This window comes from Oppia nitens, unplaced genomic scaffold, assembly GCF_028296485.1.
Source record: "Oppia nitens isolate AA-2021 unplaced genomic scaffold, nextdenovo-longstitch-racon4-pilon3 scaffold10_pilon_pilon_pilon, whole genome shotgun sequence".
In the NCBI taxonomy this organism is placed as follows: domain Eukaryota; kingdom Metazoa; phylum Arthropoda; class Arachnida; order Sarcoptiformes; family Oppiidae; genus Oppia; species Oppia nitens.
Window position 1 is genome coordinate 330001 of NW_026533189.1, and position 21972 is coordinate 351972.

At 22.8% G+C, this 21972-nt stretch overlaps 1 long non-coding RNA gene across 2 annotated transcripts in view; it reads left to right on the forward strand.

Annotated features, from left to right (window-relative positions):
• The window catches only part of LOC128965641 (uncharacterized), a 54909-nt gene extending 35394 nt beyond the window's left edge, over nt 1-19515 (forward strand). The window contains exons 8-11 of one of the 2 annotated variants that reach the window (XR_008484689.1): nt 5585-5716; nt 9405-9561; nt 9631-9713; nt 19452-19515. This is a non-coding gene — a long non-coding RNA (uncharacterized LOC128965641). Of the gene's footprint in view, nt 1-5584; nt 5717-9404; nt 9714-19451 lie in introns of both variants that reach the window. The other variant, XR_008484688.1, reaches the window with a different exon arrangement.
• The last annotated feature ends 2457 nt before the right edge of the window (nt 19516-21972 follow it).

The window sequence follows — 21972 nt, forward strand, 5'->3', positions numbered from 1 at the left end:
AAGAAATGTTTTATAAGAGAAAAAAATATTTTTCAAAAGAAATGTATTTTCAATTTATAAATATCTCCAAACTTTAAATAAAATCCGATATTTTTTGGTTTCGACATAAAAAGCAAACCTAAAAATCAATTACTAATAGAAAGACTATTCTTTTTTATGTGTAGAGAGACTTTACATACGATATAATATACAATATATCGATATTGTTATACACAGGCATTACTTTTGCCGTTTAGTTTTACAATAAATAGTTTGATACAGTTTTTATGTATCAAAAAGATTATTATTTTTTAATCTTATTATTATTACTTTTTGAATAACTTATTTATATTGCCCTTATGTAACCGTATTATTGTTACTATATTTTATTATTATATAAAATATACATTATTAATATTTTGTTAGTTTAATGTATTATATTAAAACAATAATAAATAAATTATTATTTCAATTTAAATATATATTGATTAATGTAGTAGATCTTGATTATTATAAGAAAAGTATTTCATTTATAAAGTACATGAATTCAGTATTATAAGTATAAATAAATTTTGAGTAGCATTTTATAATTATTTTGTATAAAATATGGAAACATATATTAAATAAATATATATWTTATATTTATCTCTAGTATTTTTATATTTAATATGCCAACTCTTTTGTATAAAATATATTATATGTATTATATATAAAATATATGATAAATGTATTGCGAGAATTCGTATGCGTTTTAAATGATTTCACATAAGAATTGAATTCAATTGAATAGAATAACAGAATTTTTGTATAATATTTATCTCAAAAAAAATCTTATTTCTTCAAAAATCCATATAATATATAAATTTATAACTTTTTAATGTATTGTATTTATTTTTTAATACATAATACTATTTGAATATTCAAATGATTATATATATATACAAATATATATATATATACTGTACATTTTTATATAAAAAAATAATTTATATATTTTATGTACAGTATATACTGTAGTGTATAATGCTTATAAATAATATTATAATAAAACAAAATTCATATATTATATTGATATATACTCTAAAACTTATGAAATATTGAGATATTATGTAATATTTTACAGACTTATATTTCAATCAAGAGATAAAAGTCAAGAAAACGGTTTTTCGTGATATAATTAATTTTTAAAAAACTATTGTTAACTGAAAAAATCGTGATATATTATAAAATGAATTTTAATTGAAAATGATGAATAAATTATTATTTATTTTATATTATAAATACACAGCATGCAATTAAACTATATAWTAAATATTTTTAAATATGATTTTTTTAATTAATTAAAGATATACCGTAAGCTTTAAACATTATAACGATAAGTGCTTATAATATTAGCGAAAACCTATTTATGTTATTTAGTTGTTTGAGTGAATCATTTCTATTGGATAACTTATACAGTATTAACAATATACATATACCACTAAATTATGGCATTTTTGATATATATAAAGTCATAAAATATTTTATTGTTGTTATTTTTCTTTTAAATTAAATGTTATAAACATATTTAATGCAAACGTATAATAAATTGATGGCTGTTTTTTGTTGTAATATTAGGAGCAATAAACATATACTACTAAAGTGTATATGAGTTGTTAGGTTTGAGTAATAAACATGTTGTGCTTTGGTATGCTTTGGTAAGGTTTGACAAATTAAACGTTGGATGCCTGAGCCGTAAGCATCATTGGGGAACATAAAAATTCAATTGATTTTGATTAAGTTTAAATCCAATTGTCTTATATGTGTGTAACTAAACATTGCTCATTGTTTCATACATTTATAGAGTGACCGAACCATTATTTTTTTCAATAAATTTGTTTGCCTTACTGTGTATATTATATATTGCTTATTTCAATGTAAAAGATCAAATATATAGCTTTTTATTGCTTTTATATTGATTCATGAATATATTACATTTTCTCTAAATTGTATTAATAAAAAAATTAAATTTCTAAAAATAACACAATTTTAACTTAATAATTGTGCATTTAATATTTTAATATATTTTTCTCTAAAAAAATTAACATAATTAAATTTTTTTATTATGCTCATTTTTATTTTGTAATACAAACATTAGTTTTTCAATTTACAATAAGATTTGTCACTATTAAATATAATAAATATAACATTTGGTAACTCTACTTATAACCAATATTAGTGAAATACAATAAAAACAAAGTAAGCAATATTATAAGACTAAATTAATTCCTATAATTAAATAAACTTTTGATATAATTTTGTATTGTTTTCTTGTAATTCAAAAATATTTTTATTGCACACATGACTGACAATATTCTATGCATTTTAACTAAATTTATAGTTTACTGTATCTAATAAAATACTTAAATATGTTTTTATTGAATATCATGTTTATAAAAAAATTATAAATCATTTTTGCTATTAAATATTTAAATATATATATATATATTGTTAAGTATAAATAGATATATTCTAAACTTTTTAAATACATTTTTAAAAATAACAAATATTAAATAATGCTTTTGTTATGAAAAAAAATTAAATCTGTATTTAGTCAATATTAGAGATTAAAAAATATTTATCTATTAATAAATAGAAAAACGGAATTCCTTTAGACATAAATATATCTTTAGATTTGTTAAACTGATATTTCAAACTATCTGTATATAACACATGAATTTTCTTTTCTGCTTATATTAAATAAGTGGGAACTGTATAGCTGTAGGCTTTCTAACGGTTTAATACTGTATGTTATGTTAAGTTAGCTCTACTCAGACAATATGTGTCTCACACAAGCCATGAGCTACAGTATAGACACATTGTATGACAAAATTGAAACTTAAAGTCAAACTAAACACACATAACATGATATGAAACTTTTGCAACTCATTTCTGCATTTTTTCTTTAAAAATATATATTACATATTTTTTAAGATTTAAAATATTTTTGAAGGCTCTGTCGTCTATCACTTTTTTATTTATAAGAAATAAGCTTAAATTGATAAAAAAATAATATCATTGTAAAATATATTTGAMAATCCTTATAATATTATTGAAAATATAAAAAAATTGTTTTTATGTACTTTCAGCACAGGTATCATAGCTATTAGATAATAGTGACAAACATGTTTAGCAACAAACTAAGTATTTTTTTTATTTATTTTGAACTGAAACTGTAGTTTAATAAGTTTATATTAAATAAAAATATTACCAAAAAATTGCGTCAAAAATGATCTAACTTATATAATATATATTTAAACTTAAACAATATTAAACATATATTGTAAATTACATTTATATTTTTATTTATAGTTTTATTTTCAAATATCAGAATATCAGAATTTCAAATATGTGTATGTGTATGTGTATGTGTATGTGTATGTGTATGTGTATGTGTATGTGTATGTGTATGTGTATGTGTATGTGTATGTGTATGTGTATGTGTATGTGTATGTGTATGTGTATGTATGTGTATGTGTTGTATGGCTGTATACCTTATATTCATTATAAACTAAAATCGATTTTACAATTTATGAAGATATGCTTAAATCCCATTTATTATATATTTGACATTTTTTTTGTTGTATTTCTATTTGATGTACACTTGACTCTCAAATATCTGAATTATATTTATTTCCAGTATTATATGATAAACTCGTGTCTATCTCACCAAAAATCAGTACTTTTTCWTTATAAATTTTTACTGTTTTTATTTTACAATTTAAATCTATAAAACATATTTTACTCATAAAATTACACTCCATTTGATGTATTAGTTATATTGAATGATAACAATAAAACTATTTTTAATTTTTTTTTGTTGCTTTTATATTGAATATTATATAAATATAAACTTAAAAATTGAGAACAAAAAAAATCTCAATAATTTTATTTTATTTTTTATAATATTCAGCAAAACTTTATTGTCTCAAAAAATTGTTATCTATTATTATATCTAAACTGATTTTTAGCTAAAATATTCAATACTCAAATTTTATGAGTGAGAAAATATTTATATTTTTAAATTTATTTGTTATTCAAAAAGTTTGGCACAAAATTTATATAACWGATACAAACGATGTAAGATTCAATAACATTATACAACTATATAAAAATAAAAACTTAAAGATATGTAAAATTTATAAATACAGTATATATAAGAATATTCCGTAGAAATGTTATGTAACTTATATATAGAATTTGTGTGTTTATATAATAACACCACTAAATAACCACTATTTCAACAAATTTTCAACAAATCAAATTCAGAGCTCTGTTAGAAAAACAAACAATATTTTCTATAAAATGAATTTTTATTTTAAATACATCCCAATCCTATTTGTTTTGTCTAAATTTATATTTTTAGGATACGTTTGGCGTTAAAATCAATAATTCAACATTTTTGTATATTTTTTAAACAATTTTTTGCAAACAAAAATGCAATGTTATTTAAAACTAGATATTCAATTATTAGAYACATTGACAAAAATTTAGAATTTAAATTAAAAACATTTACAATCTATTATAAATTATATGTTATATATTAACCTATTTATAATTAATTTCTTTTATATAATGAGATTAAAATAGTTAAATAATATAATAACATACTAATTATTTATTATTATTATATTTAAAATTACCAATTATTATTTATTTTAAATAAAATTTGATCTCAATATTATAGTTGTATAATTGAAACATGATTTTTCAGTATATAATATAATGTAAATAATTTAAAAGCTTGATATTTTTAAACTATTTACTTATTGCTTTAAAAATAGAAATAAAAATACATAATAATTATTAGTTTAGTTGAAAAAGATGTCGATCTTTTTTTTGCTAATGAGAGATGAAAATACTAGTCTTTTAGTTTAAATTTTTTATAGCCTTTAATTTGAGATAATATATTGTTTATTATTTGCTTTAAAAAATATTTTTTTTTAGAAATTTACTAATGAGTTGCCTTTGTTTACGTTTAAAATAAGATAATTAGTAAACTATTTATCCAATTTATTATTAGTTTTGGACATTATATTAGTTTATATTAGTAACTGTTAAAAAAAAGTTTATATAACKAAGTATTTTTAAGCAGAATTTTTTTTGAACATATTTTTTTATAAATATTATTTAAATTAATAACCACTGAATAATAAATTAAAAGGTTTTATATTTGACGTAAAATGTTTGAACAATTATTTTTTACAAAAATATCTCATTTTTGATAATATAGGCGATTAAATTGTATAACGTTTAAGGACTTTTTAAATATTTATAACAGTTTTGATAATTTTGTGTTCAAAATTTGTTATTAATTCAAAGCCATTAAACTATTATACCGGTATATCTTAGTTTATCTATTTATATATATATTGTTATTACATTTCATTTCACGTTTTTAGCTTTCTTTCACTTATATAATTAGATTGCATACCAATGCCCCCATACCAGTGCCAATCCCTTGATATATAKCACACTTACCCTTCTTTTAGTGCATACTTTAMACACCATTGCAATGTTGACTTAATTTTTTTATTTCTAACGTTTTCCAACTTTTTTATAACAGATTTCATTGTTTAGCGTAATCTATGAAATAGTGGCTAAAGTCCGTCACTGAAAAATAGGAATCCAATTAAATGATTGTATTGTTTTACTATTGAAAACAAACCATGAATTTAAAGGATGGCATCAAAATAATGTAAGTGAATATATTGTATAGTATTGGTTACTGCCTTATATACTGTGTATATAAATATTATGTGTTGAGTCCTTAATCTATAAAAGTGGCAATTTTTTAGTACAACACAAATACATTGACCGATAGACCACTACAACTACTACTGAGACATATAGTCATAGAGTCATCTAATGTTATTCTTATGACATTTCATTGATATTCTTGTCATACAATTCAGTGACCATCGCTGGCAACCAATGATGTAGTGATGCCTGCATTCAACTGACTATAAACTCATTACAGATATAACATATAAACACATTTATATGATATATACCACACATACTGTTTGCTTTACATTTATGTTTAAAGCATCTTTTTCGTGACTTAACTATTTGATTATTATTTATATATATATATAAGATTATATAACTCATACTTTAATATTATATATATTTGAGTTATAAAGAATACGAAAATAATTTATATTATTTTTAATAAATTTCATTTATTAATGATTTTTTGTTTTTATCTCTTTTATATAAAATAAAATCATCTATATTTATACTTTTTAAAACAATTTTTTTACTAAAACAGTCATATTTATGGATAACATAATAAGTTAATTTTTACAGTCTTGAATATACTAATCTATAGTATAGAGATGTAAACTTTATGTAAAATTGTTTGTTTAATTTATATAAATTAGTTACATCAATGAATTTCTAAAGTATATCAATTTAAATGATAATTTCAAAAATTTTTACATTTATTTCAGTCTCTAATTCGAATAATTGAAAAATAAATGATCTCAAACACGTTTTTAATGATTTTTGTAATTTATAAACAAAATTTTATTTTACAACAAATTGTATTACATTTTACAATGTTTTATCGTAAATTAAGGTTGACTTTAAAAATTAATTAAGTATTCATCAGTTGTTAATCTAATCAATAAAGTGTATATAATATACGGTAAAATGCAATTAATTTAAGAATTATTTTACAATTAWTGTATTGGTAGATATATTTTATTATTTTATAAATATTATATATAATAATATTATTATTATTAATAAAATAAAATTACAAATTAATTAAATTTTAATATTAATTATTATGCAAAACGTTTAAAATAATTAAAAATTTAATTTATAAAAAGTTTAAAGTTTTAGCTTTCTATTTGTTTAAATAAGTTTAGATTTGTTGAATTATATTCAAGACTATTTTTATCAATTTAATTTATGTATAATAATACATATATATAACTTATAGTTTTATCAAATATACTATAAGTCTAAATCAATAAACTTAATTGTATTAAACGATTAAATTATTTTTTGTCTAATGATATTTATTATACACAAAAAATATTTTAAATTATGACATACAAATATGTTTTAACTTTCAAATAAAATTGTTTAAGAGCTAATTTATGGATAAATTTTAATACAAAATTGTCTAATATTTAAAAACATTATAAAATATTATAAAATGTTTTATATTATAATATAAAAGTATGAATAATATAATATGTCCTATTATAAATTAGATTTTAACTAAAAAGAGTAAAATTGATTTTAAAATTTATAAATAAATCATATGAGATAATAGAATACAGAAAGTTGTATAAACAGCACATATATGTAATATTAAATCTCTCTTTTTTTCTCTCTCTCTTTCTCTCTATTACTCTATTTATCTATCTATCTCTCTAAGAAAGAAATAGAAATGTGTGTTATTTCTGGTAAAATTTATTTATATAATAAATTTGAGAGAAAAACATTACTTAAATTGTAATTTAAAATAAGTTTGATGTTTATATAGCAAATCATATGCTTATATGTGTGTATGTACTGTAAGTTTGTGTTTAAAATGCATGTCTCCTATGGGACACCACATTCATGATTGGAATAAATTGATTTTTATTCAATGAGTTCATGTTTTTAGCTGCAAATACAGCAATTCAATTGACATATAACTCAATCATTGATTTCAATTTTTTAGTGAAATCACTTGCTTTACATATAAATAATGTTTAGCTTTGTTACAATTGTTAATAAATTGCTTATAATTAATATATATATATAATAATATTTGGCTATATTTGTCTGTATTATATCTAGTGTTGAGTTGTTATAAATTATATTTATAAAATTAAAGATTAATCAAATTTAATCTATTTGTGTTTTATTACAATTCAACTACAAGCTTGAAATTTAATTAAAATTTTTGACACTAAATATATCATACGATAACGATTGGTATAATAGTGTGTTGTTTTTATATTAAAAAATATAAGTATATAAAATGTCTGTTGCATTTAGAGTTGGCAAAAAAAGAGAGATTTCTGGAAAGTTTCTAAAAGAAATTTCTGTCTATAGGATCCACATATTAATTTTGTTGTCTTTTGTTTTAATTTAGCCATTTTTAGTTACATTAAGAAAACATTAAAAAATATTAACATTTTATACATTTACTGTTTATTAACTAAATTCGAAATATATTGTATTAATAAAATTCAAAATGAAATTTGATATTTAATAAATGAATTTCATTAAATGAATATTTACAAAATTATTTTTTATTTCATAGTGTATTCAAAAAATTATTGGTAATACTGTTGTTTGCACATTGAGTACAATACTGTACTACTGAACTGATATTAATGAGTAGTTAAAATAGTAGTAGTATTAGTAGTAATAGTAACAGTAGTAATGTTGCTCTARAAATATCAATCGATTAATGAAATTAACATTAGTTTTGTGTAAAAGATAGACAACACCAGAGACCGACAGATATTGAGAAGTGCTGTAATTGAAGTTACATCTCTCTCTCTCTCTCTCTCTCTCTCTCTCTCTCTCTCTCTCTCTCTCTCTCTCTCTCTCTCTCTCACTTACTTTGACTCTATTTCTCTATCAGTTAATCCAAACCATGGCTCCTGTATTCTCGAGAGCATAATTATAAGGGCAAAAGTAGCGGATGTCCACCACTTTTATGAAATGTGATCAACTCATTGCCTACTATGTAATTGTAATCAATTATTCAAAGCAATCGATTGCATTCATAATTAGGTTCATAAATGAATTATTTTTATAGTAGATTTGAAGATATTATTAGAATCACAAATGTTTTTTAAGTAATTTAAATATATTTATAAATTAATATAAATTAGTTTAAAGTGCACTTATACTATTCTACTTATACTATTATTTAATAAGCAATTAAATATAATTAAATATTTGTAAATTAATTAAAAATAATTTTAAAGCTTTAATATACAATTAAATATTTGATACTATTATTTAAACTAAAAATATTATTGTGTATTTAATATAATTAAATGACAAATTAATATATATAAATATGAAATGTGATACAACTAATTTTAAAGAGAAAAAATGATTAATTTTACTTTTAATTTACTTTTTTATATAATTAAGATTAGTAAAATTGTAAATATAATCTTTAAAAATCATATAATATATAATTATAAATAAAATAGATTTTGTTATTAACAAAAACTATAGTTTCATAGAAAATTATTTTTGTTTATTTTACATTTGTCAATGAAATCTCAAGTTTTTATATTAATTAGTGTTTGAGTGTTGTATTATACAGTATTTATTGCTATCAATTGATGCAATAATTTATATATCGATATATTTGGACATTCAATATTAAAGTAATACCCATTACGTTTAAATAGGTTATGTCTATTGGCAAGAATATGGTGTAGTATGAAGTGGTATGYATAGACTGCAGGCATACCTAAGCGTACAAATCGACGAGTCATGGAAGTGATGATGCAATGAAGCAATGGATGCAATGAGCCATAAGTCACGTTAAGTCAACACCGATATCTCGTATGTGTTTCCACTTGAAAGCCAATACCAGATTCATAGCTATTGCTTATTGCTGTCTATGAATTGCAGTCATAAGAGATGAACTCAATTATGATTTTGAGCGACATTTTCAWTATTAATGCGATCCCAACCATTGCCTCAAATCAAAAGCCGTGAGTTTGCATTCAAAATACTTATTTAAACATACATTTAGACCCTTATTTGGCTACTATTTGCACACATATTACTCTTTAACAATTGTGTATAACTTTTATATAAATCATAATTTATATATTTATTTGTATTTAAGAGATTATAAATTTATATATATACTGTATATATTTTAATATATATACAGTAATAAAAAAATCAGTGATTTTGCAAACGATTTTATAAACAATCGCTAATCAAATCTCTAATGTTTTCCAATAGATTTTTTTATTTATGTTTTTATTTAAAACACTTTTTATTATACCTTATAATCAAACAAATGGTTTTTTAAAAATGATATTTGAATGCATTGAAGCAAACCGTAAGTGTTTATTCTTTTATCATTTTATATATTATATCAATGGTTATCAAATATTATATATTTAAAAAGTTTTTATAAACTTTAATATATTTTGCAATTTTTGTCTAACTTTTTTATTGTATCTATTTTTATATCTAATTTATATATTTAGTAGTAGTTGTTGTAATAGTAGTAGAAAAAATTAATATTTTTTACAATTACTGTTATTTGGCTTATATTTTGAGAGACGATTTTTCCGAAATGATTTTTATTGGGATATTTATGTGAAATATGTGATAACAGTGTTGGCATAAACATAGTTTGTCGTTTCACTCGTTAGATCCATGGGTTTAATATTTCAATAAATGAATGGATGAGAGTTTGCAGCAAAGATTGCTTGTCTTTAGTTTGAATTTGTTGTCATTTTGCCAATTGTTTGTCTAAAATGCGAAAATAGCAGATGTATTCAAAGATTTGCTTTGACTGTTGTTTGTTTGAACGGCTATTACGACAATATTTAAACATTCAAACGATTGAATTCAGGATAGACTACAGTGCTATCAACGAGAATAGGGGGGAGTTATGTATAGACATACAGTAAACGCATATATTCTTGATGTATATTTAAGTATAAGAATAAACAGTATATAAGAATATTATATATATATATATATATATATATATATATATATATATGAGCTTAAATCAGTTAGCATTGGTATACACATTGTACACACAAGTGAAGCATAAATTGCAAACTCAGATAACAATCAGAGATTTGTGTGAAATTGCATGAGTTTTATGTGTTATATATGTGTTTCATTTCTCTGCTCATTCATCTCAATCCTAGTGCCGGCGCAACCATTTGCACACATTAGCTAACTATGTCTTTACTATAAAATTCTCTCTCTTTCTCTCTCTCTCTCTCTCTCTCTCTCTCTCTCTCTCTCTCTCTCTCTCTCTCTCTCTGATATATTTGTTAACATTGACTTTCTTTCTTCAATTAGACAAAACATTAGGGCATATCTTATTTTAGGTGTCGTTTCCATAATCAATAAACTGGTGCTTATTTGAATGCAATAAAGACATCTATTTTAGCATTATTTGGTATCTCTATTATATAATTAAAATCTCTACTTTCTTTTAATTGGATGGATATATTTTTAATGATGTTGTATATAACTGAACTCTAGATATTTAATACTACATAAGGTTTTCACTTAAACTATTGGATAGTAATATAAAGTAGTAATTTATATAGAAATAGTGTAGATGCTTCATGTTAAATTATAACTATTTATTACTTATAACTATTAAATTTAATTATTTGTCATTTTGTATTACATTTTATATAATAGTCAATTATTAATGTTAATCATAAAATTAATACAATATATAGCAGAAATATTTATCTCAATTTTATCAAAGAATATATAATATTAATATTATAGAGATTCCAAAAATAAATAYATATATCATAGCAATAAAATAATTTTATATTAGTTATAATTTAATATATAAATACAYGCAAATATTTAATACATGCATAATAGTATAATCAATAATAAATAATGTTTAAAACAATAAAATTGAATAACTTTATTAGTTGTTTCAAATAAAWAAATATTTATTACAACAATTTTGAAAATTTGTGCAAAAAAAACATAATCTGATTCATAATTTTAGTGGTTTATGAGTTTTGATTTAATTGAAAATTCAATTTTATTGTTGATTTAAGAATTTTTAATCAATTTTATAAATATATTGATTGATATAATATTTCCAAATGATTCAAGTAATGATTTATTTATGAATTTAACAAAATATTTTTTWAAAATTGATTAAAAAATATTAAGTTTAACTTATATTTGATTTATAGAAAATGATTTTCAAATATAAATTATAGTATACATTATATGACTAAAAAATCATTTAACACACAAGAGATGTTAATTTTGATACAATTTTTATGACRTCTTAAATAGTAAGCTGATTGTCGCACATAACAACAAACCGTCAATTTTATTATATCTTGAATTAAATCAAATGCTAACACAATTAACGAGAAGCTCTTTAATCGATAAGTTTATTGTATAGTAAAGCATGAATTTCAGTTAGAGAGGGAATGGCATTACTCGGGAGAGTGTATGTGAAAGTGAGAAATAATAGGGAAAGGGATTAGTGAATAAAAAAACAGTTTGTCGTTAAATGTTGTTATTTTATAGTCGAGTAAAGTATAACTTGAATTTTGAGTGTCAAGTCTTAACTTAGTTTAATATTTGGTTTTTTCATTATTGAGAGAAAGAAAGAAAGAAAGAAAGAAAGAGAGAGAGAGAGAGAGAGAGAGAGAGAGAGAGAGATTAGTGTTAGACCCTAACGTAGAGCACTGGTAGGATTTGGAAACATTGATAGTATACAGTAGAGACACAGTGATGGTGTTTCTGGATGTGATGATTGATGAACAAAAGCAGAGTATATGCATTGCGAATCACTCTTTATATACAAGACTTGTTGAGTCAAACAGCAAAATAGCGGATCATATAATAGACATATCGTATCGTATCATAAGTTATGTTAGGTTTACTTATATTAGTATTTTCACTAGTATTGCGTGTTGTGTTTGTTATGTTTGCAGTTTATGGCATACATACTAGTGTTATGCCTTAGCAGATCGCTTATAATAAGTCATTATTTATAATTTATATTTCATCCAAACATTGAAACATCCAGATCCTCACAATGAAGGCATTGCTAGTACTTTATATATGCTAACAGCTATATATTGTAACGCATACAGTAAGCGCTTATACAGTATATTGTATATTATATCATATATTTATGTTCACTTATTTTTTTACTATATCTATAACTTTAATATGTGTTTATTGTATGTCTGCCCTAACCTAACCCAACCAACAGTGCAAAGCATAGCACAAGAACTTCAAAGACTTCTTTTATAAGAAAAGTTATATTGAATTATATATTTTGAACGAGAAGTTGCTTATGAAGAGACAGAATGATTAATGCATCCAATGTTGCCTTTTATCTGATTCCTACATTTACTCATCATATTTGACAAAACTGAGAGATATTCATTGTATAACTGAGTCAGTCAATGAGTGAGTGAGTGGGTGAGAGGGGAGAGAGAGAGAGAGAGAGGCATACTTACGACACGCTTTGCAAAATGACACTCATATGCGTTGAAATTTTATATAATTAGTTAAAAATTTATTTACTTACATTTTCGTGAAAACATTTATCAAAAGTTTACATTTTCTTTTTTATATTTATTTGTTATTCTTAGTTTATTAAATAATAAATTACTAATATTTTTTAATTTTATTTATAATTGTGTTTTTAATCACAAACATACACATAAATACACCAAATTATTCAACATTTACATTAAAATAAAATTCTTGGATTTATATAAGTCTCAGAGTTTCAAAGATTTAATAAATATTTTAAGCAAACATAAAACGAGTTTACAACAGAATATTCCGAGTTTTTTATTAACAAATGTATATTAGTTTACTTTGTGGTTAAATCGTTATATTGACTCAAAATTATTTATTGATTAATATATCTAAAAAACAGACTATATTTTACTTCATTGCAAGTCATTGAGTGTTATTTAACTTTTTTACAACTTTTTMTTTTTAAAAGTGATTGCAAATTAAAATGAATTGCTTAGGGCTTGTCTTTGGGTATGATTTGAGCGATGGTCTTGACTTAAGGAGTATTTGTATATTATATGTTATGTACTGCAAAATTGTGTATATCATTGTATCGATGTATTATTGAATCACTCGTCAATTTTGCCTAAAACTGAATCTAAGTATACATACACTTGAGAGCTATTTTAAACTTTCATAATATTCACACACATTATGTATGATATGACCCTATTTTGACAAAATTATTATATGAAAAGCATTTTTTATAGCAATAAAACTTTCCATTTTTTCTCCCTTTTTCTTAAAGTAATATCAGCTATTGATATATGCTTTAAATAAACCAAATATAGATAGCTTTGCAATAAAATGCAATTTTTGCAAAGTAGTGAACTTGTTATTTATGTTTATTATTATTGCTTTTATATGATATTATAATATAACAAAATTTTCATTGATTCATATAACAAATATTATATTTGCATTTTTATAAATTTATTACTATTTTTATTTTTTTAAACTTATCATACAGTATTATATATTTACTTATCTAACAACATACTTTAACTACATCTATATTTTTTTAAATAATAAATATAAATAATAAAATGATAATAAATATTTATTGTTGATAATTATTGAAACTTCAATTTTATTGGTGATATAAATGTTAAATGAAATAAGTGAATATTCTTAAATATATTGAAAACAATTGTATAGCAGATAACAATATTTGGAAATACATGAAAATAAAGTTTACAAATGGATAACACAATTGGTAAGCATTTAAGTAACTCCTTTTAGCTGCTCAGGCATATAGAGGAACGGTGTTAGTATAAACTGTTGGTACAAATAATTTATAGTCGACTAAAATTTAGATTCTGTTGAGCTCTTGTTTATTGATTTATATACACTGATAGGCAAGTAATGCCAAAATAAGCTATACATGCCTTACATGCAATTCCTCTCTCTTTCACTTTTAGATTAATTTTCAAACCCAACCCAACCCTAACTGAGTTCTCATCAATGCTCGACATATTATTTTTGTTGGCCCTCTTTCTCTCTATCTCTCACACTCTCATTTGCTCTCTCTCTCTCTCTCTCTCTCTCTCTCTCTCTCTCTCTCTCTCTCTCTCTCTTACTTACTTACTCACTAACTCACTCACTAACTCACTCACTCACTCACTCACACTTTTTTCTGCTTTTCTTTACTGAATTTTACTCATTTTTTCGATTTTTGTTGGATTTATGTTTTATTTGAAACAGAAAACAAAAAAGCCTTTAAAATATTTTATATTACAGTATTATTTTCAGTCTATAAGATGTTAATCCGTGTACATTAAACATGATATATATACTGTTGTGTGCAATAATTTTAAGACATAAGTAATAGAGAATTGAATGTTGAATAACAGCATAACGGGTATAAAAATAGTGATAATAAATGAAAGTGAAAATATAGTTTTATTGCATCAAATGTTTTCCGTTTTAATGTAATGTAAAGCGACTGAACACTACTCTAATAGTGCCGTAAATATTGGATACCACGACTATCGGAAAGGTTTTGAAAGTTTGCAACTGATTTGGTCAGTTGGGTTGGTATACACTTTGACACAACTTATGATGGATTAATATATGTTGAGATCTCGACCTTTATTGCTGTATTGCCTTTAAGGCGACAAAAAATACAATATATATTATATTTATCAATATTTTAATATATCACTATACTATACAATATAATACTCTATACAATACATATATATTGATTTAGTTTTAGTTTTGACTTTTGTAAACCACATGATATGTGTATTCCTTATGTTATTTTAATGGCTGGACTTTATTGAAGAGAAATAAATGAAGAAATGAGTTGATGTTTAGTAACAAAAAACACATTTCACTTATATGTGACACTGTTTTATAAGGCCTTCATTTTCTTGGATGACATTGTCTGGTCATCACTAGAGTCTGCTATTGTCTCACATGTAATGTTTCTTCACTGCATTAGAAATGTGCTCTCAAGTGAAGCCAAACTATGGATTTGTAAATACTATATATTAGGGAACAGTAGATCTGGTATTAGTATGTCTGTCAACTAAGTTGTATTGATATTATTTGTGATGAAGTGTTATATTAGTATTGTGTCAGCTATGAAGCACTGGCTTTATATACAGTAGATATGTATGTATGTATGCATTGTGTGTATGTTGTCTGCAAACCAACTGTGCTATGATTGTTTGTCGGTGACAGTTGTCTTCAAGGCATATCCCGATAGCATTAATACTGTTATCCCATGGCTTACCGTTATATTCACTAATATCTAATGGGTTTCAGTCATCGCAGAGTCAATACAGCTATAGCTGTCATCACTCAGTGTCCTAACGTTTGCTTAATTATCTTATAAATGGTTTGTTCACTGTTTAGCACACAAGTTGTGGCAAATAATTGTGATGACAATAGCCATTAATGCTTGCTTATAAGGAACAGTAGTACATCAATTGAGCTAACAGTGCATATTGTGTGCTAACAGTGCACTGGTATGACCTGCAATGTGATACAACTGACCACTCTTTTATCATTGTTTGTTATACACTATTGTTTCTATGGATACCAATCAGATTCTGTACAACAATGCCGGAAATTCTCTCTATTTTCCCGATTCTCAAGTTTTCCCGATTTTCTTTATATTCCCGAATTTTTCAGGTTATTAATTATATTATATAAATACAGTAATATTTATACACTATATAAATTATATTAAATAAATTATTGGTATTATGGTATATTGATATATACATTAATATCTTAAGTACTGTATACTGTATATTGTTGATACATGAATGATATATTGATGCATAAATAGTGTATACAATACTATACAGTATAATATGATACAACACTACAGTACATACCCTTTCTTTTAAGTATTAGGACTACATCTATAATATGTTGCAATAGACCATTGCGTAAACAGTACTTATACTATGAAGACTACTATAGCCTGACTATTGATAACAAGATGGCTGTTCTCTCAGAGTCAGCGAAAAAAAGATAGACATGAAAGAGTAGACTATATATTGTACAGTATATACAATATAATACATAAGAGTATTGAAGACCTAAACACTGTTTAGAGATTGTATTCAAAGCACAGCCTAAACTACCTCAGCCTTCAGTTAAATAATATTATTGTATTTAAAACATTATTTTGTCTTTTAATGCTTTTCTATGCTATTATTGTTTTATTCTTTATATAACACAAACAAAGCAATAACTAATACTATATATAAATATTACTTTGGATTTCAAACAAATTTAACAATTGCTGTTAATATCTATTTTTATATTATTTTTGGTCAAAACTCAATATATAATTTCTCTTTATTATATGCCATAACTTATATTACTGTTTTACTTTTATTTCTAATAGATATTAAACTGTATTAAAACGATTTTATGAAAATAACAATAAATAATATAATAATCACATATAAAAGCATTTATGTTATATAATAAATTTTTGCTATTATTTTTATTTGGTACACAAACTATAGTTTACGTGTTTTAATTTAGTTCGTATCATTGTTTGTGTTATATAATAATAAATAAAATTTGCTATCAAAACAATTTATTCAATAATTTATGTTTATATATAATCCAATTTTAATTTGCATAAATTGCATACTATATATGATATTATATTTATATTACAAAAGTTAAATGCAAACACATTTAAGAATAGATATACATTAAAGAATAAAATTATGAATTTTCTCTCTATAGACATATAATTATTAAATAAATATTTTATTTTTTAATATTTACGATCAAAACAATATTGTAAGTAATGTTTTAGCTTAATGATAAAATTATAATAATATAAATATTATAATATGTATTATATAGAAGAATGAGTAGTAATTTAATATTTTATTATTTATTTTTTTATTATATTTTTGAATCCTAAATATAATTTATTACATGCTTTTAAATTTTGATATATTTTAATACAATTTTTATTAAAAWTTTTTTTGTCGTTTATAATTTTAGCAGGTTTTTAGTGTATACTGTACTTATACTGTCATTATAGGCAGCTATCAATAACACAGTGTCATTGATTACTTTATCATTTGTTGAAATATTATACCATTTTAACAATTAATTAGACTAAAAGTAAATACTATTTTCTAATTTTAAGATATTATTTCACCACAAATAAATTGTTAATTTCTACTATTGGTTTTTCATYAATTAATATTATATTTTTATAAAAATAAGTATTATTGTCTAAGTGTAAACTTGCATTTTGATAATATTTAGCATATAATATATGAAGCTAATTATAAAGCTAAAATATTTGTATTGGTTTTGATTATTTAATTTGCAAATATAATATATGAAATAATGTTATAAAAAATTTTATGTGAAATATTAAGTATTCATATGAAATACAGATTTAGGTAAAATATAAATACATTTTTTGCAAGTTTTTTTGTAAATTATATAAAATTATATCATAAATTTTGGACTTTTATTTAAATGCATTTAAACATAAAAAGCAAACATTATATTAAATAATAGTAAATAAATATTTATTTAATTTATATTGTAAATATATTTGTTTTTTGAATTAACTATTAGTATTTAATGAGAAATTAATAAGAAACGATTTTTGACTAAAACATACTTAAATACCGTTATATTTATATTAAATATATTATTTATATATTCTTTAATAAAAAGCAATTTATTACTTGAGGCTATAAACAGAATTATTGCAAATAAGCTTAAGTGAAAAATGTTATCTCTAAATAAACTGATTAATTATTCATTATTTTTTAACAATATTTTAACTTTAATTTTCTTTTTCTTTGTCTATTTTTTGTGTAGTATAATATGATTTATATAATATAAAGCATAAAGTTTAGTAAGTGTTAGAAAAATGGATATAAAAATTTATACAATTTTGTTTTATTAATATTATTCTCAATGGATTTGAGTATCTAAATAAAAAAATGTGTTTTATAGTTTATTAAGATAAAAATGCAAATATTTAATAATTAAAAAATATTTTTATATAAATACTATCTGTTTTTATCGTAATGCAATTACAGAAAACTAATATTATATTTATATATTTATAAAATATTATAGAAATTATTTGATTGATATATTTGATATAATTTATATGATATTACGTTATTCTAATAATAATAATTTAATGATTTAGTAATTTTCAGAATTATGTTAAATTATGTTAACCCAAATTAATTTTTTATAAGTTTATATAAAATTGAATGCTTATTCATTTATTAATAGTTAAATTAAAACACAGTTTCATTACTGTATGTTTATTATAGTTTTACAGTTAGTGTGTAGTATATATAGTATATATTATATACACAGTATATTTTTATTTGAATTTATATAGAATTTATTTTTATCAAAATTTAAAAAATTCAATAATATATAAAACTCAATATTAAAATTCCATAAATTATTATAAATGAACAAAATATGTTTTGCAATAAATTTATTTTTTGTTTTTTATTAAAAAATATTGGATACGATAGGCGTTGTATATATAAATTTTCTGTTTGCAAGTCATTGAATCTAAATGTTTGCCACCAATAGTGTAAAGCAATTTAATAAGTTTTATGATATAATTATAATTTAGTCTATATATGATATTATTTAATAACATTTGTATCAAATTATTTTTTCAGATATCATCACAAGAAAATGCTCGCCATTTGTGTCGTGAATTAGAGCTGAAATAAAGACCCGATATTATTATGATTTTATTGTTATATCTGACACATTATTACCACTAAAAGAGATAAGACTTATAAACACTTAAAGAAAATTTGGTCACTATTTGGCTCATTTTTTTTTGCCTTTTTCTGTCAGATCTTGAGATTTTGCAGCAAATGATTTTTATTTTACAATCAGTTGCCACACAATTCACAATTCAATTCACTGGACATACACTAACACTGTTATCAACATTACTATCAGTACTCATACATTTGATTTCCATCTTCAATAAAAATCAAAATCTAAACCTTCATATATATATATATAACTTATATAAAAATCACTTATAGATATATTGTATATAACTTATATACAGTACTATAAACTTATTACATTGTCTCTCATTTGTTTTTCAATAACTTTGCTCAAGTGATTTCTTAGATTTATATTTTATACAATAGTTATACAATATATATATATTTATAATACTGTATATATACGATATATTGTATAAAGTTTGATATACGTGTTATGTTTGTGAGTAATGTTTTTATTTTATTTTATTTCTTCTTGATTTCATTGTCTTTGATGGCAAAAACTGTTGTGATATGTGTTTGGTATGAAAGTTGTAGTCATCACTAGTTTGTTGTTGTGTTGAGTTTTAGTTAAGTTTTTTGTTGAGACAGTTTGAGTTTTGTAATAAATCAAGGATTTTACGGCTCTTTGACTTAACCATTGAACATAACATTTGTCATGCATTTTGGCAGCAAATATCACTTACTTTCAGTCACCACTAATAATAATTGGCTTAACTTTTAAATGTATGGCACTGTTAGCTCAAGTGAAGCACAGCAATACCCAACCCGTTGACAGGCATGTTGTGTGAGAGCCGATAATTCTTCGATTATAATTGAGGTTTCCTTTCAATTGCTTAAATAAAGCCCTCGACATTAATCTCGACTAAAATGTTAAGATATACCGAAAACTTAGAGCACAGTTATGTCTTCGGTAGTGATGTTGTGATGTAATTGTTGTTAAGTTAATTCATATGAAGACTTAAATAAAGCATTTAACAACACCAGACAATAGCTTACTAACCAATTATTCTTTTATATTAAATATTCACAGCATATCCAAAAAGTTTTTATATCCCTTTTAATGTAATGCAATTTATTGTATATATAATGCATACAATACTGTATAATACAATACACAATGTATACATCATTAAAATGTTGGACAAAATTAAAGCCAACCAAACATTTTATGCTAAGTATAGTCTAATATTAGTCAAGTGACTTCTTAAGGCTCTTATTTAAATTATAGTAATAATAAAGATATTTAGATATATTCTATATATACAATATATACAATATATACTACTATATACAGTATATCTACTATATATGTATTTACATTCAGCTCTTTATATATGATATCATTGATATAAAGCTGAACGTGAAGTAGTTATGGTTTGCCTGTGTCTGGCATTACTGGCACTACAATTCATGAATGGCCTAACTCTTGGACGTCAACTCTATTGTATACAATTGAATAAGTATTTAGAGTATAGTATTGGCAAAAGTTATCATAAAGTGTACGACTAATCGTTAGCTTTAGTTTAGGCAATGTTTGTGAGATGACTGCTGTGTTTAAGTCAATTCATTGGTTAATCTGTCGGTATATTTATTGTATGCATTTATATGCAAAAGATTTTATCTCAAATCAAGATCAAGTGACGCCATATACATAGATAKAGATAGTAATTGTGATAGTGATTGCAATTATAAACAAACTCAGTGATCGACCATTGATGATGACACTGGTATATCACAGTTTGGCAACTATGACTATGTTTGTATATTTAGATTATACAATTTCAACCCTGTACTTATCTAATGCATTTGACAGGTGCACACCACCGAAAGTGAATGTCATACCAGTGCTCTCATTGTATGACATACTATATTGCAAACAGCATCTCATAGCAGAATATACAGTATATATAATATAAAAATATATGAGTTTTTGGTGGAAAACACATTGATATATACAGCATATATGTGTCGTCAATTTCGGCCAGAAATGCAATCACTGATTGTCGCATATGACATACCACTATTGCAGTTAGTATTGATTAGGGCTTACCAGTGCTGTCTGTATGCTCCTCAACAAAGCATCTGCTCATTGATTATAGTCAGCCGACTCTTTGCGATAGCACTGTTCGTTTAATATATATTTGTGTGGACTCAGAGTATGTATGTATCTGTGTTTTCTATGTCTTTTAATACTTCAACTCAAACGAAACAACATTACCACCACTAATGCTAAACTATTTTCACCCAAATTTTCATCCCTATTATCACATTATCCTCTATTGAGTTCTTATTGATGAAAGAAGTAATTGTAATCCATCTCAAACTCCAATTCCCACTCCATTGCAAAACATCTCTTATATTATATTTCTTTCTTTTTTGATATTTTATCGGA